Source organism: Stegastes partitus, unplaced genomic scaffold (genome assembly GCF_000690725.1).
Source record: "Stegastes partitus isolate 25-593 unplaced genomic scaffold, Stegastes_partitus-1.0.2 Scaffold81, whole genome shotgun sequence".
NCBI classification, from domain to species: Eukaryota; Metazoa; Chordata; class Actinopteri; family Pomacentridae; genus Stegastes; species Stegastes partitus.
In genome coordinates, this window is record NW_007577812.1 from 33,609 (window position 1) to 45,865 (window position 12,257).

Below are 12,257 nucleotides of genomic sequence, written 5' to 3' on the forward strand. Positions count from 1 at the left end.
CACTGACTGAAGTTAGAATTAGCCAACTCAGTGATGTGCAAATGAGAGCATTATTTAAGAAACATGCTGGAAGTAGTTATGCTAATTTCAAGAGTTCACAGTAGCAGACCTTTTCACTTGCAGTTGCATATTCATTAAACACACTATGCAAATTTAATGTAGCAGTCTTAGTAATGCCTTGTTAATTTATTCAGATTTATTGAGAACGACTTATAAAAAGTACCAATTTAATTACCCTATCTCCTTGGAAGGTAAGGGATATGGCCAAGGTTTTAAACTGTGTAAATCAGGATTAGTGTGGTTTGATGGAGAAAAGGGAATGAAAGGACACTGCTGTTAATAGCCATGCTTGAAAGACATATTGATTTACTTAAGACATGATCCAGGTAAAGCGCACTCAGCCAGGCAAAAAAAAAAAAGTTTGTTTTTTGCATAAGGAGAAATAATGGAAACGTCGCACTTTTTCAGCGACGAACTTGTGTGAATTTTTTTTACGACATACCTCCAGCGATGTAGACAAATCAGAAAGTGTGTGATGTAATGGTAGTGAATCACTAATCATATGTTTTGGACATAATTAAATACAGAGGCCTTTAGTAGAGTGAAAAGTTAGTTTTTGTGTGTAAAGGTAACGTAAGATGCACAAGAAATGGTTTCCAATTAATTCACTAATCTACAATTAATAGACCCTATTACCTCACATAAACATCTCCAGAGGTTAAAATATTATTTAGCCATCATGTTATTCTTAGACATTAGTGGAAGCTCAAGTCTACTAAGGTTACTTTCAGTACAAATGCAGTTTGCTCAACAGCTTTGGTATATGTTCATACAATTTTTAACTGAGTCCAAGAAGCCAAGAATATGACTAAAACTTTCCCTCAAACTTTTCTTTCAACACAAATAGCCCCTCTTTGTCTATTTGACTTCTCATTTGGTCTTATTCCACTCATAGTGCCAACTTTCAAATTATAGACAAACCACTGACGTCTATTTGGTCCAACTTGGAAGCATCTCAGCAATATAAATCAGTCTCAGGATTTATTAACAGGGAAACAACAACTTCATTTCCTTTCCGTTTAGGCCTCCAAGTTATAGCTTTCGCCAGCTTAGATAAGACTGAACTTGTTTAAAGACTGTCTGTAACTTGCATTTTCTTGGCCTGATTGAACTATTTGTTGTGAAGCCGTTTCTGCTGCTCACTCTAAAACAAGTTGAGTAAAATGACGCTGGAAAGAGCAATAAACAAGATATACAACATTTAAACGTACAAAGATATAGCCAGCAATTATGTAAACACTTACATTTAGATAAGAGCTGCAGCAACAAGATCTCCAACCAAAATAAGCGTGAAGTCAAATCTCAAGTAAACTATGCACAGATCCTACTTTGCTAAAAGCTGCTGCCATTTCAAAAAAGCTGACATGAACACAGTAACACCAGAATATCAAATTAAATGTTCATGTACATTGCAGTGGTTAGCACTGTCTGTGTTTGAACCCGCTGATATTCTCCCTGCGTCTGGGTGGGTTTCCTCCCACAGTCCAAAGACATGCATGGCAGGTTAATTGGTGATTCTAAATTGGCTGTAGTGGGACTGTGTGTGTGGTTGTGTGTCTCTTTGTCTTAGTCATGCAATTGAGCAGCAACCTGTCCAGGGTGTTCCCTCTCGCCTAACGTCAGATGTGACTCTCTGCAGGATAAAGTTGGAACAACTAATGGATACATGGACTTGACAGCACTAGTGAGGCTCCTGCACAGCACTGACTACATTCATCCATTATCTATACACCGCTTAATCCTCACTAGGGGGGCTGGAGTCTATCCCAGCTGACTCAGGGTGAAGGCAGGGGACACCCTGGACAGGTCACCAGTCTATCACAGGGCTACACTTAGAGACAGACAACCAAGCACACTCACATTCACACCTACTGACAATTTAGAATCACCAATTAACCTCAACATGTTTTTGGACTGTGGAAGGAAGCCGGAGAACCCGGAGAGAACCCACGCTGCACGGGGAGAACATGCAAACTCCACACAGAAAGATCCCGGGTGTCCTCACCGTGACGCGAACCGGCGACCTTCTTGCTGCGAGGCAACGGTGCTAACCACCGATCCATCATGCAGCCTGACTATATCAGCAATACAAAGCTGAGCTACAAGTGAGAATATATCTCTGAGCTGTACAACCCCGTTAGCTCCATTTTCTTGTGTATGACCACATCTCTGGTTATGCAGAATAATCTGAGCTGGAGATGAGAACTGAAGATCAACGTTGACGGCCAAAGCAATGCCAGTGAACAAAGAACATCAGAGATTTTGAGTGGTTTTGTTGTAAACTTCAACTGATGTCCTGCCTCAAAAAAAAACTTCCCCATCTAGTGTCTACATTTCACAAAAACAGAATCAGGAGAAAAGGCATCGCTCCGGGTTATAAAGATCAACACATGCAGTTCTTTTGTTGTTTTTGACATCTAGAGAGTGATCACATTCTCTGAGTCTGTTTCTGGGAAATAGATTTTATATTACATGTAGAAACTGAGGAATAAAAACAGAGAGACCGTAAACATACCAAAACTATAGCGATGTGGCATTGACAACACCTTAATAACTTCAATTACATGAAGTACTCTCAAATAAGCAGTTTTCAAAATTCTTTAAAACTGTACAATTTGTCTGTCTTTTCATTGTGTCTCAGAAGAATCTGGTGATGCTGCTTTACATTCAGATCTCACTAGTTCAAGTGGTACAATATTAGACTGCGGTTGTATTTAAAGTGTTGTATTCCTTTAAGACTCATCTCTTGCATTTCAAGTTAAAACATTTTTTATTTGCAATCTGTAACTGTTGTGTCAGAGCATATAAAATGCTGGTTCAATGAAAGGTGACTATTACAAACAACACAGCAATAAACATTTGCATCTGAGAGCGTGTTTACTGCATTGGACCACATCCAAATATAAAGAATTACTGCACAAAGAGAGGGGTGTTAATTAATATGCACTTTTAATTCAATATATAAACCCCCGAAGAAGAAAATAAACATGCCTGCACACATCTGGGCAAGGCCTGTGTATTATCATAAACCTACATTTTACAGTCGCGTATACTCGTGGAACGGCTTTTGATCTGTATGCTAACAACAAACGAACAATGGGAGCGACATCTTCTCAGGTACGTGTCGGAGGCTTCGGAAAATGAAAGAAAGGGAAAGCTGGTCCGCTGTGCAATCGAATGATCTTGTTAGTTTCAAGTGGTATGGTCAGTAGTCAGTGACTAGATGTTAGTCCTTGGGGACAGAGTTGAAAGGCTGAACTGCAGAAAAACATCCTTGGGGTATACGAAGGAAGAAGCCCAATCACTGTGGTGGTAAAAAAAACAACCTGCAGACGAGCACTGAGGGCCACAGAGCTCTGACCGAGGCAGGGCAGAGCTCAGTGACTACATACACCACTCCAGGAGATAATTACACGGGCTGGGTGTCTATTGCTTGTGTCTGTTCATCACTCCCTGTTGTCCCTTAGGAGTCCCTTGGGGTGTGTATATGGAACTGTGTGTTTCTGTCGGAGTGTGTGTGTGTGTGTGTGTGTGTGTGTGTGTGTGTGTGTGTGTGTGTGTGTCAGGTGGTCCCGACTGCTTAGCTGATGAAAACGTTCATCTGTGTGACGCAGTCATCCAAACAAAAGTAAAACAAAGACACTAAACCCATTAAAATATACTCTTAACAATTAAGCTGCTCAGGGTTATATATATATTTTGAACTCATGGAGAGAAAAAAAAGCCCTAACGTGTTATTTCTTTTACTGTAGCCTCAGTAAATTAGAGAAAAAGAAGAAGCAAGCCTTAAAACACTGCACACAGTATAAACTAGTGACACGCGTGGGCGTTTGCACTGTAGCACAAACACCTCTGAGTTGATTACATAAATATTACAATACTCAATTATTTATGTGATTGCTATTAATTAAAAAATGTGTTTTATTTGAAAAGGAAAATATTTGTAAGGAGAATCACAGGACATAAGTGGAATATATTGAAGCATGCTTTACCAGCATAAACATGAACATTATCATTCTGGATGCTTGGGGTCAAAAATTTCCCCCCCAAAAAAAGATGGAAATCCTATTAAGCTTGGACCATTTTTCACGAAAAAGTAAATAAATGTTAATGAAGAACACAAATACACTAGTGTTTGTTTGCATTTACAGTGTTTCAGATTTAAATCATTAAAATCATAAAACACTTTTATGACCGCATAGAAAGTGTGACTAAACACAGAGTGTGGGTTCTTGGCAGTAGCTAAAGTAAATCATAAAATGTTCTTGTTGCTATATTTATTCTGCTAACTTCTAGAAATGCAGTCGGGGCACCATCAGTTGACTTATTGATTTACTGACATAATCTCATAACAAAAGCACTGCTGATGGCACATGCTCTCACTCTGAAGGCGAGAAAATACTTGAGTCCGCCATCATTATCTCTGTATCCTTTGGTTTTAGGAGGCAGGGTTGTGAGTTTTTTGGCGATCATCACGGTATCATATCTGCTGTTTTTCCACGTTGTTCCGACACTCGTAATGCTGATGTCAGAATTAAAATGCTGATCGTATTCAGTCCTATTGAACCTCCAACTAGAAGATGACTTAATATACATCCTTTATCATCTTGAGGGGCAGCAATTTCCATTTTTCTCACTAAGAGTGACAGATGTGAACCATCCCATTGACCATAATTAATCTGTGTTTAAAATGAACAGGCCGCGTACTAGTGGAGGCATAGCCCAGGGTCTGAGGGCCCCGTGTCACAATGCTATCTGTCTGGCCCCCATGCATCTCAGTGTAATTATCCCATTGCCATGAATAATGGGACAAGGGGGGATCCGAGTGATGCTTTGATAGAGATGAGATTAGTTTAATCAAGTTCATTGCTTGGGCTAGGCCACCGAATCTCATCATCGTTCCTCTCAAATCACCAGACCCTCACCCCACCCGCCAAAGCTCCCTTTACGCCTGCCACATTAGCCAGAAAAATTTATGACATCGTTAGTTTTAAGTGCTACCTCTGTTAGGACAATGCACACTTAAAGCAGAAGGCTTTGTGACAAAAGGATTAATATTAATCGGAGGCAGAAGCGGGAGTCCTGAATCTGCGGGCAGTAACGCTATCATATGGCGTGTGGGCACATTTACAACATTAAAAACTAGTGCACAATCCACAATAATTATCTTATGCGCTAGGAGTCTGCCTTTAATAACACAAATTGTTCAATAAAATTCTATATTTACTTTCAAGTCAGACATATTTCAGGCATCTCGCACATTTAACTTTAACCTTTGGTCGAATAAATGAACAATTTAGCATTCAGATTTGTCATAAAGAAAAACTGTTGGTTTTGAATAGTTTAGGCACCTCCCATTATAAAAGTCAAACATGGGATTTATCATTGTAATGTGTTGCCCCCCTGAGGCAGATATTCATGTAAAACCAAAAAAAAACCATCACAGGGCACTCTGCGTATTTACAGACAACAAATCATGTTTGGCAAAAGTGACAAACCCAGCGTGCGACAAAGGCAGTGGACTCCTATAGTGATTTTAGCCAGGAGAAATCCATAAACCCATGTTCCCTACAGCGCACCATCACTCTGTGCAGCTGGCCTGACGTCAGAGGACGGGGCTTAAACTGTCTACAGAGGACAACAACTTTGCAAACAAAGCCCTAAGTCAAGCCTCTCGGAAGTCCCGACTTTGACTTTCTCCTAGCTCCGTGTCAACACGCCGCTCGGCAGCCCCCTCCGCGAAACAAAAAAAAAAAAATACCACTATTACAGCACAATTTGGGAGCCATTCATCAAATAAGACATAGGATTAATTAAGCCTGAGGACTGAATTAGCCTCCCTCTTCACTCATCAAGGTGTACCCTTGGCCTGGGGTTGGGAGATGGGGGTGGGGGCTCCACGCTGGTGGTGAGGGGGTGGGAGAGGAGGAGGAGGAGGAGGAGTGGGGACAGTGATTTCTTACCACTAGCGTATGTTTAGTACACCGCAGATTCATGCTGGGACAAAAAAATGAAAATCCCTTTATCCCCAATTTGCGTATGATGTATGACAATAAAAAGCTCCAGAGGGGAACGCTACACTACCGCTGTTCATTACATATTAGCTTTATGACAATATATTTACCAGAGAGAGAGGCCTTGTAGGAAAAAAAACTTTGGCAAAAGATTAAGTGACAAAACTTCTTCCCCTGCAGGTACATTTCCCCGCTAAGTCAAAACCACACATCCATTTTGCACGCACACTGACTGGATGCATCGCAGTGACACTCACAATGACATTCAGCCTTTAAATGACGTTCTTAGTTGAATGATTTCACGTTCATAACATAAAAGGATAGCAATAGGGGTGCACCAGACAGACAGGACGCTGGTGTTTGGTGTGTTTTATGTGTTGTGATGGCCTGTAATAAGTAAAGATTCCCTCCCCTGTGTGTAGAGATATGACACACATACGCTCATACCATGCACTCAGTTCATTAGTCCATAGCATCCTGTCCCCGACTGGAGAGGGTCATGCTTTTGATGAATGAACTGTGTAGCATGTAGCTTCGGGCTAAGATTCTGCACCTCAAGAGGCAGACAGAGACCCAACTCTGGATATGAGCGAAGAAAGGCAAGAAAGAAAGGAGGAAATGAGGGAGGAGAGAGAGAGAGAGATGAATTTGGATTACCCAGGAGTTCTGTCTCCCCCGAGTCCCGCATCCAAGATACATTAGGAATCTAATGTGCTATTATTCTCTATCACCCCCCTAAGCCTAAAGCATCTGTCCTTGGGGTGTCTCCAGTAATAGACAAGGGCTTTCGGACCCTTCGCTAAGACAAGATAGCAGCCTCTACAAGGGCTCTTGACATCCTGCCGACTTAATCTGCAAGTACTTCCACAAAATTGACATTGCCTAGAGAGTATAGCAATCAGCGGACATGGTGTCACAGAGCATTTATATTTCAGCAGTGTTTCCAGAGACAGTGAAATCTGGCCTTTAGAAGAGGAAGGACTGCAATTCTTTCTCCTGGTTTTTCCAACTTTAAAAGACAGTGGTTGGAGTTTCTTCAAGGTTAGTGGTAGGCGTGTGAGTTATTCCAGAACACGGGTGGTTATGTTGCATCAACACATGTGTTATCTAGTGCCAACAGTATTAGTAACTAGATCCCGCATTTGTCTTTGTGAGTTAGAGCTAGTAGAAGTATTTCATTGGCTCTATTTGAATCACAGGAAGAGATTTATTAGATTTTGAAGATAGAATTGTCAATGAAACAGTATCTGACTAAACCTTAAATGACATTAAACTCCGCTTTCTCTTAGTTTTAATGGATAACAGGCTTTATATGAACACCTCAGTCTCTGATGGATTCAATCAGTTGCTGTAAAATCAGTTAATTATTACAGTATTTTTTTAAATTAAGAAATACCAAGTGACCACCAGCACTGTTAGGGCTCATCTCACTTCCACACATGCAATTTATTTATTTTATTTATCTGTCAATGTTTTACGCTCCAATTCCTAACAACGCTGTCAATCCAAATGCTTACATAAACTCCAGATCTGTGTGTTTAAAGGATAAGTGTGGTGACATTCTACATTTTTCTTTATTCTCAACAAACCCCATGAAAAGGCTAAAATAAACAATGATTTCTATCCTAACAAGTATGACATACCTGGATTCCAAAAGCTATTAAAAAAGGAATCTGTGAAAGACATTGTGGGAAAATGGTGCTTGATTTCAATGAGCACCGGGACTGTATTATTTAGAGTCAATCCTACATACACCCCTCTGGGTTGCTGTAAATAAATCACTTGTACAACAAATCTGCGGCGGAAGAAGTCCACAACCAATCTGTGTGAGTCTTGTAAAAAAAACTACAGTGCCCAGCTGTATTGATAAATTATTTAGCCTTTTCTTTTTTTAATTTAAGTTAAATATTCATGACTCATTTTTAACACTTAGACATGAATGTGCTCAGGGTTGCGGGCCGCAGACAGGGGAGAGAAGTCAGAAAGTATTGAGAGATGGACAGATGCTCTGTTGATCTTTTTTTTGGAAATTATAGCAGAATGAAACTATATCCTTTAAGTGCAAAATACCAGAAAGTACGACAGCACTGATGTTAACAGAGAAGGAAATCTAGCTATGTGTCATTTCACACCCAAATGGCAAAAATCTGTTTTCAAACAATGAACATCTGATATTTCTGCTACACATTTAAATGGGTTTTGTGAACTTTCATATTAAAACAATGGCGTGATGATGCGGACATTACAGACTTCATTTCTTTCTGATCTAAACTCGCCGATGCAGCGTAAGAAAATTACTTATGCGTTTTCTTTTTTGTAACTCCACAGCATCAGAGAATAATTGTTTTCATATGACCACAGATGCAATATTCATGATACTCATTTTTAACATGAAAGATCTGTTAATGGAGGCATAGTATTTGATGTTGTATTTCTACTAATTGAATTAAATCTAGTCAAAGAGCAGAAATATTTGTCTTAAAGGCTTTCGGACCCCCGAGCTGTGATTATGAATGCATCCAGTTAAATGAAAAGAATATATCTTGATTCATTAATTATTTAAGAGAAGGGGGGAAAAATACTATGAGTACTCATTAATTTAAGAGAAATAATGTCTCGTTGTTACGCAGGGCGGCATAGCAACAACTCTGCGCTGTTAGAAGTGATGGATCTGTGTCCCATAAATCCACCATGCGGGGTAATGGAAACTGTGCAACCTGTTTAAATAGGAAGTTTCTTTGCTAAAGAGATGGTGTGGGCTGAACAGATGGCCAAACCTGTGCCTTTCACTACTGTTTCTATTGAGCAATTAAAAGTTTCTGGCTGTTTTTCTCGCTTCCCCCCAAAGTACAGATTGCAAACATGACAAGAGGTCAAATATCTGCAAGGGAAAAAGGAGTGGAACAACTGTTCCACCAAGCTGCTTTGGCCACAGCTGGTGTACACGCGGACGAGTATTCACCTGAACGAGGACTGGTAATCACCCCACACCGAAGTGAATAATTAGTGTAATAATTACCAGGCTTAAAATGAATCTGCGAGCTGCCCTCTCTCACAATGCCATCAAGAATAACAGGTGTTGAAAGTGCCTTGAAGGGACAGAGATTAAAGATTATTTCGTTATCCTGGGTCTCCTTCAGGCACAACTGTCTTGCGTTTTATCCTGTCATCCACAGCGAGGGTCGTGTGGGGGCTCATTTTCCTCTGGCTTGGCAGTTTTGGGAGCTAGGCATTTGACAGAGAGTGAATGTTGTTTAATCTGGGAGTGTGAGCCGTCCTTGAGCTTCCTGGACACTCCATGTCCACATAACCTCCAGCTACATGGAGTGAGGTTGTACTAATGGTTATTATTAGCTGCCACACTGCCTGTTCCTTGTAATACAAATCAGAGACATACTGAAAGAACATTTTTTTGGTGTCAATGTGACAAAATTCATGTTGACTACACCATGTTCCATCAACAAAATAACAACATGATGACCGTAAAAAAAAACATTCAGATTTCTTATTAAAATAGTGGACACCTCTCTGATTTCTGTTGCAGCCTAGTGGCTGTATGTACTCTCTGTTTTGACTTAAGCAATGAAGCAAGTGAGCCTAAGGGTGTTTGTTCTTGTAAGAATTACTTAAAGACTTGTCAAGATGCCACAACTCGTGCTTGGGTTCCCAGGCTCTTTCTGTGTTGGTTATTCAGACTTCCTGTGTGTTTTTGAAATTGCTACAGCAGGTGTAACACGTCTTAGACACAGCGAATTAAATATTTGTTTCTAATACTTCACACAGTGTATTTTGGGTCCTAATGACAGTAAAACTGGAATAGTCCCAGTAGTATTACAGGGAAGAGGCTATAAACGGTCATTATATTTTTAGCATCGCTAAAATATTGCAGTGAGGAACCATATTGTCACAGTGTTCTTGTGGCACACAAAGGGATCCGGCAGCATAAATAGCTGTTTGTGTGGGATTCCTCGATGATTCTATTCAGCAGTGACTAGAATATGTGAACGTCTATGCAAAATCAAGATGAATGTGCGGTTGAAACAGACATTGGTTGATTATAGTATCAATATGACATCCTACACTTTATCTTTTAGCGCGCCCTGTTGTCTTATAATGTTATATCATTAGTTTCCCTGACAATGATTTAGCATTCAGCCATCTACCCCATTGACCTGTGCTGTGTTTAAATGTAACCTTCTTTTAGCCCGAGCCATCGTTTGTCACTTCCGAGCTGTCAGATACACACAAATTGGCCGCAACCCGCCACGGCCGGTGACAGCGGGACACAGAGGGACCGCAAAACAGAGGCAGGGCAATCAGCTGCATCTATTACATTTACATGGTCTGGGAAGGTTAGCAAGTTGTTCCTGAAAGATTACCACCTCTAATTTCTTTGGGGAGGATGGGACCTTGGTTCTGCTGCCAAGCCTGCTTTTCAGGTCAGGGCTCCCTGAATGTTAACTAAGACCCAGGAGCAGGTCAGCAGGCAGGCCAAGGGACCAGAGGAAAGCCTGCGCCCTACTCTTACACTGGCGGCCAGCAAGTCGTGCAGAAAGTTGCCATCCATCTTTGGCACGATCCTAATGATCCATTCTGGTTGAGGTCCGCGGTTGGGAAAGGCTATCGAGGTAGTTCTCCAGTGGCGCCTCCCTGCTGTTAAGCGCAATGCCAATTCTGAAATCTCTGCCAGTAAAAAGACAGACTCTCTTACCAAAAAAATAAATAAATAAATAAATAAAAATCTCGAGTATTTCTTCAGTAGGAGGCAGAACTGTTTGATGTCCTCACAACTGCTCGTCACCCCCCTTTGGTTGTCTTCTTTAAGCTACGCTGCGAGAAATTTTCATGCGGTGCCACAAAGGCGTCTTCTGCTCTCAGTTTTTTTTTATTTTTTTCAACTTTTACTTTGATCTACATTATTAAACCATTTCAACTTCATCTCAAACTGTGATGAGCAGCACAACTATGTTTCCGCAACTGCTATGTTCCTACATCATGTTTTCAAATGCCGCTCAGCATCGTTACTCTACGTCTGACAACCAAACCATGTAAAACACATAAGAAGATCATGTTCTATCAAAGACACGCATGAGTGTGAATGCAAACTAAATAATTAAGTGGTGAAAGGTGGTGCAATTTTAAATTATGCTAAATTGAGTTTAATCAGAATAAGCTCCAACTAGCTGCATTTAACATCTGCAGTGAACTAAAAATTCATTTTAAAGGCTACTGAATTTTCATAAATACTCACATAGTTGACTGTATGTGTCTCAGTTCATACACCTGTAAAGACAAAAACAGACCTGATGTAATAGAAATCCATACTGTATGCTCACATACACATCATAGTCAACATACATGTTTGCTCGCTACTGTGAATTTTAGATGATCGATGAGAAAAACATTATTTTTCTGACCACATGTTCTTAAAACCGGTCATATTCTTCAGCAATGTGCCCCGTGTCAATTTATCTAATTCGGTTTACAATGAAATGGCCAATTAAAAATAACTTCATTACTTTGTTAATAAAGCAGAGGACTGACTCGAGGGAACATTTCATCGGAAGTTAATTATGCAGCCTGCTATTCTCAAATGCTCCTCAGCAAACGTACAGTGAGACTATAAAGCTGTTTTGCGCTCTGGTTCCGTTTCGTATTTGCATAACAGAAAGCGCGCCATGTGTTTTGCCTCTCCCGCCACATGCAAAGGCTCAGCTTGTTTAGAAAACGCTGGTGTTATTTGTATCTGCGGAGAGAGCGGTGCATCATACCTCACTGGATTCAGCTCCTGTGACATAAGGTAGCAATCCCTCATGTTTGATTTTCAAAACATGAGTATAATCATATATTTATGCTGTTGACTTGGATTCCACAAGTACACAGACGCAATGCACTGAAGAATTAATGTCCACTAAGTAGAGGAGTGTCTTCAAATGTTTAAATGGTCCATACGTAAAGAAAATAAAAATGGATATGCTATGGTTCATCTGAATTTCTACACTCTGTGAACTGAACACAATGTCTGAACGCTTTCACCCATCTTCATTGAGTTGTGATGTAAAGCTCTCTATTTTCATGCCTTTCTGAGGTAAATGATGCTTGAACAGCAGGAAGATCGCTCATTGTTAACCATATGGTTTTGTGCAAAAGGTCACCAGTGTGTCTGAGGGTTAATATCAAAAG

General features: G+C 40.4%; 1 long non-coding RNA gene across 1 annotated transcript in view; it reads right to left on the reverse strand.

Annotated features, from left to right (window-relative positions):
• LOC103353682 (uncharacterized) overlaps window positions 1-11,360 on the reverse strand; it is a 39,591-nt gene extending 28,231 nt beyond the window's left edge. The window contains exon 1 of the long non-coding RNA XR_520017.1: window positions 11,326-11,360. This is a non-coding gene — a long non-coding RNA (uncharacterized LOC103353682). The remainder of the gene's footprint in view (window positions 1-11,325) is intronic.
• Between the last annotated feature and the right edge of the window lie 897 nt (window positions 11,361-12,257).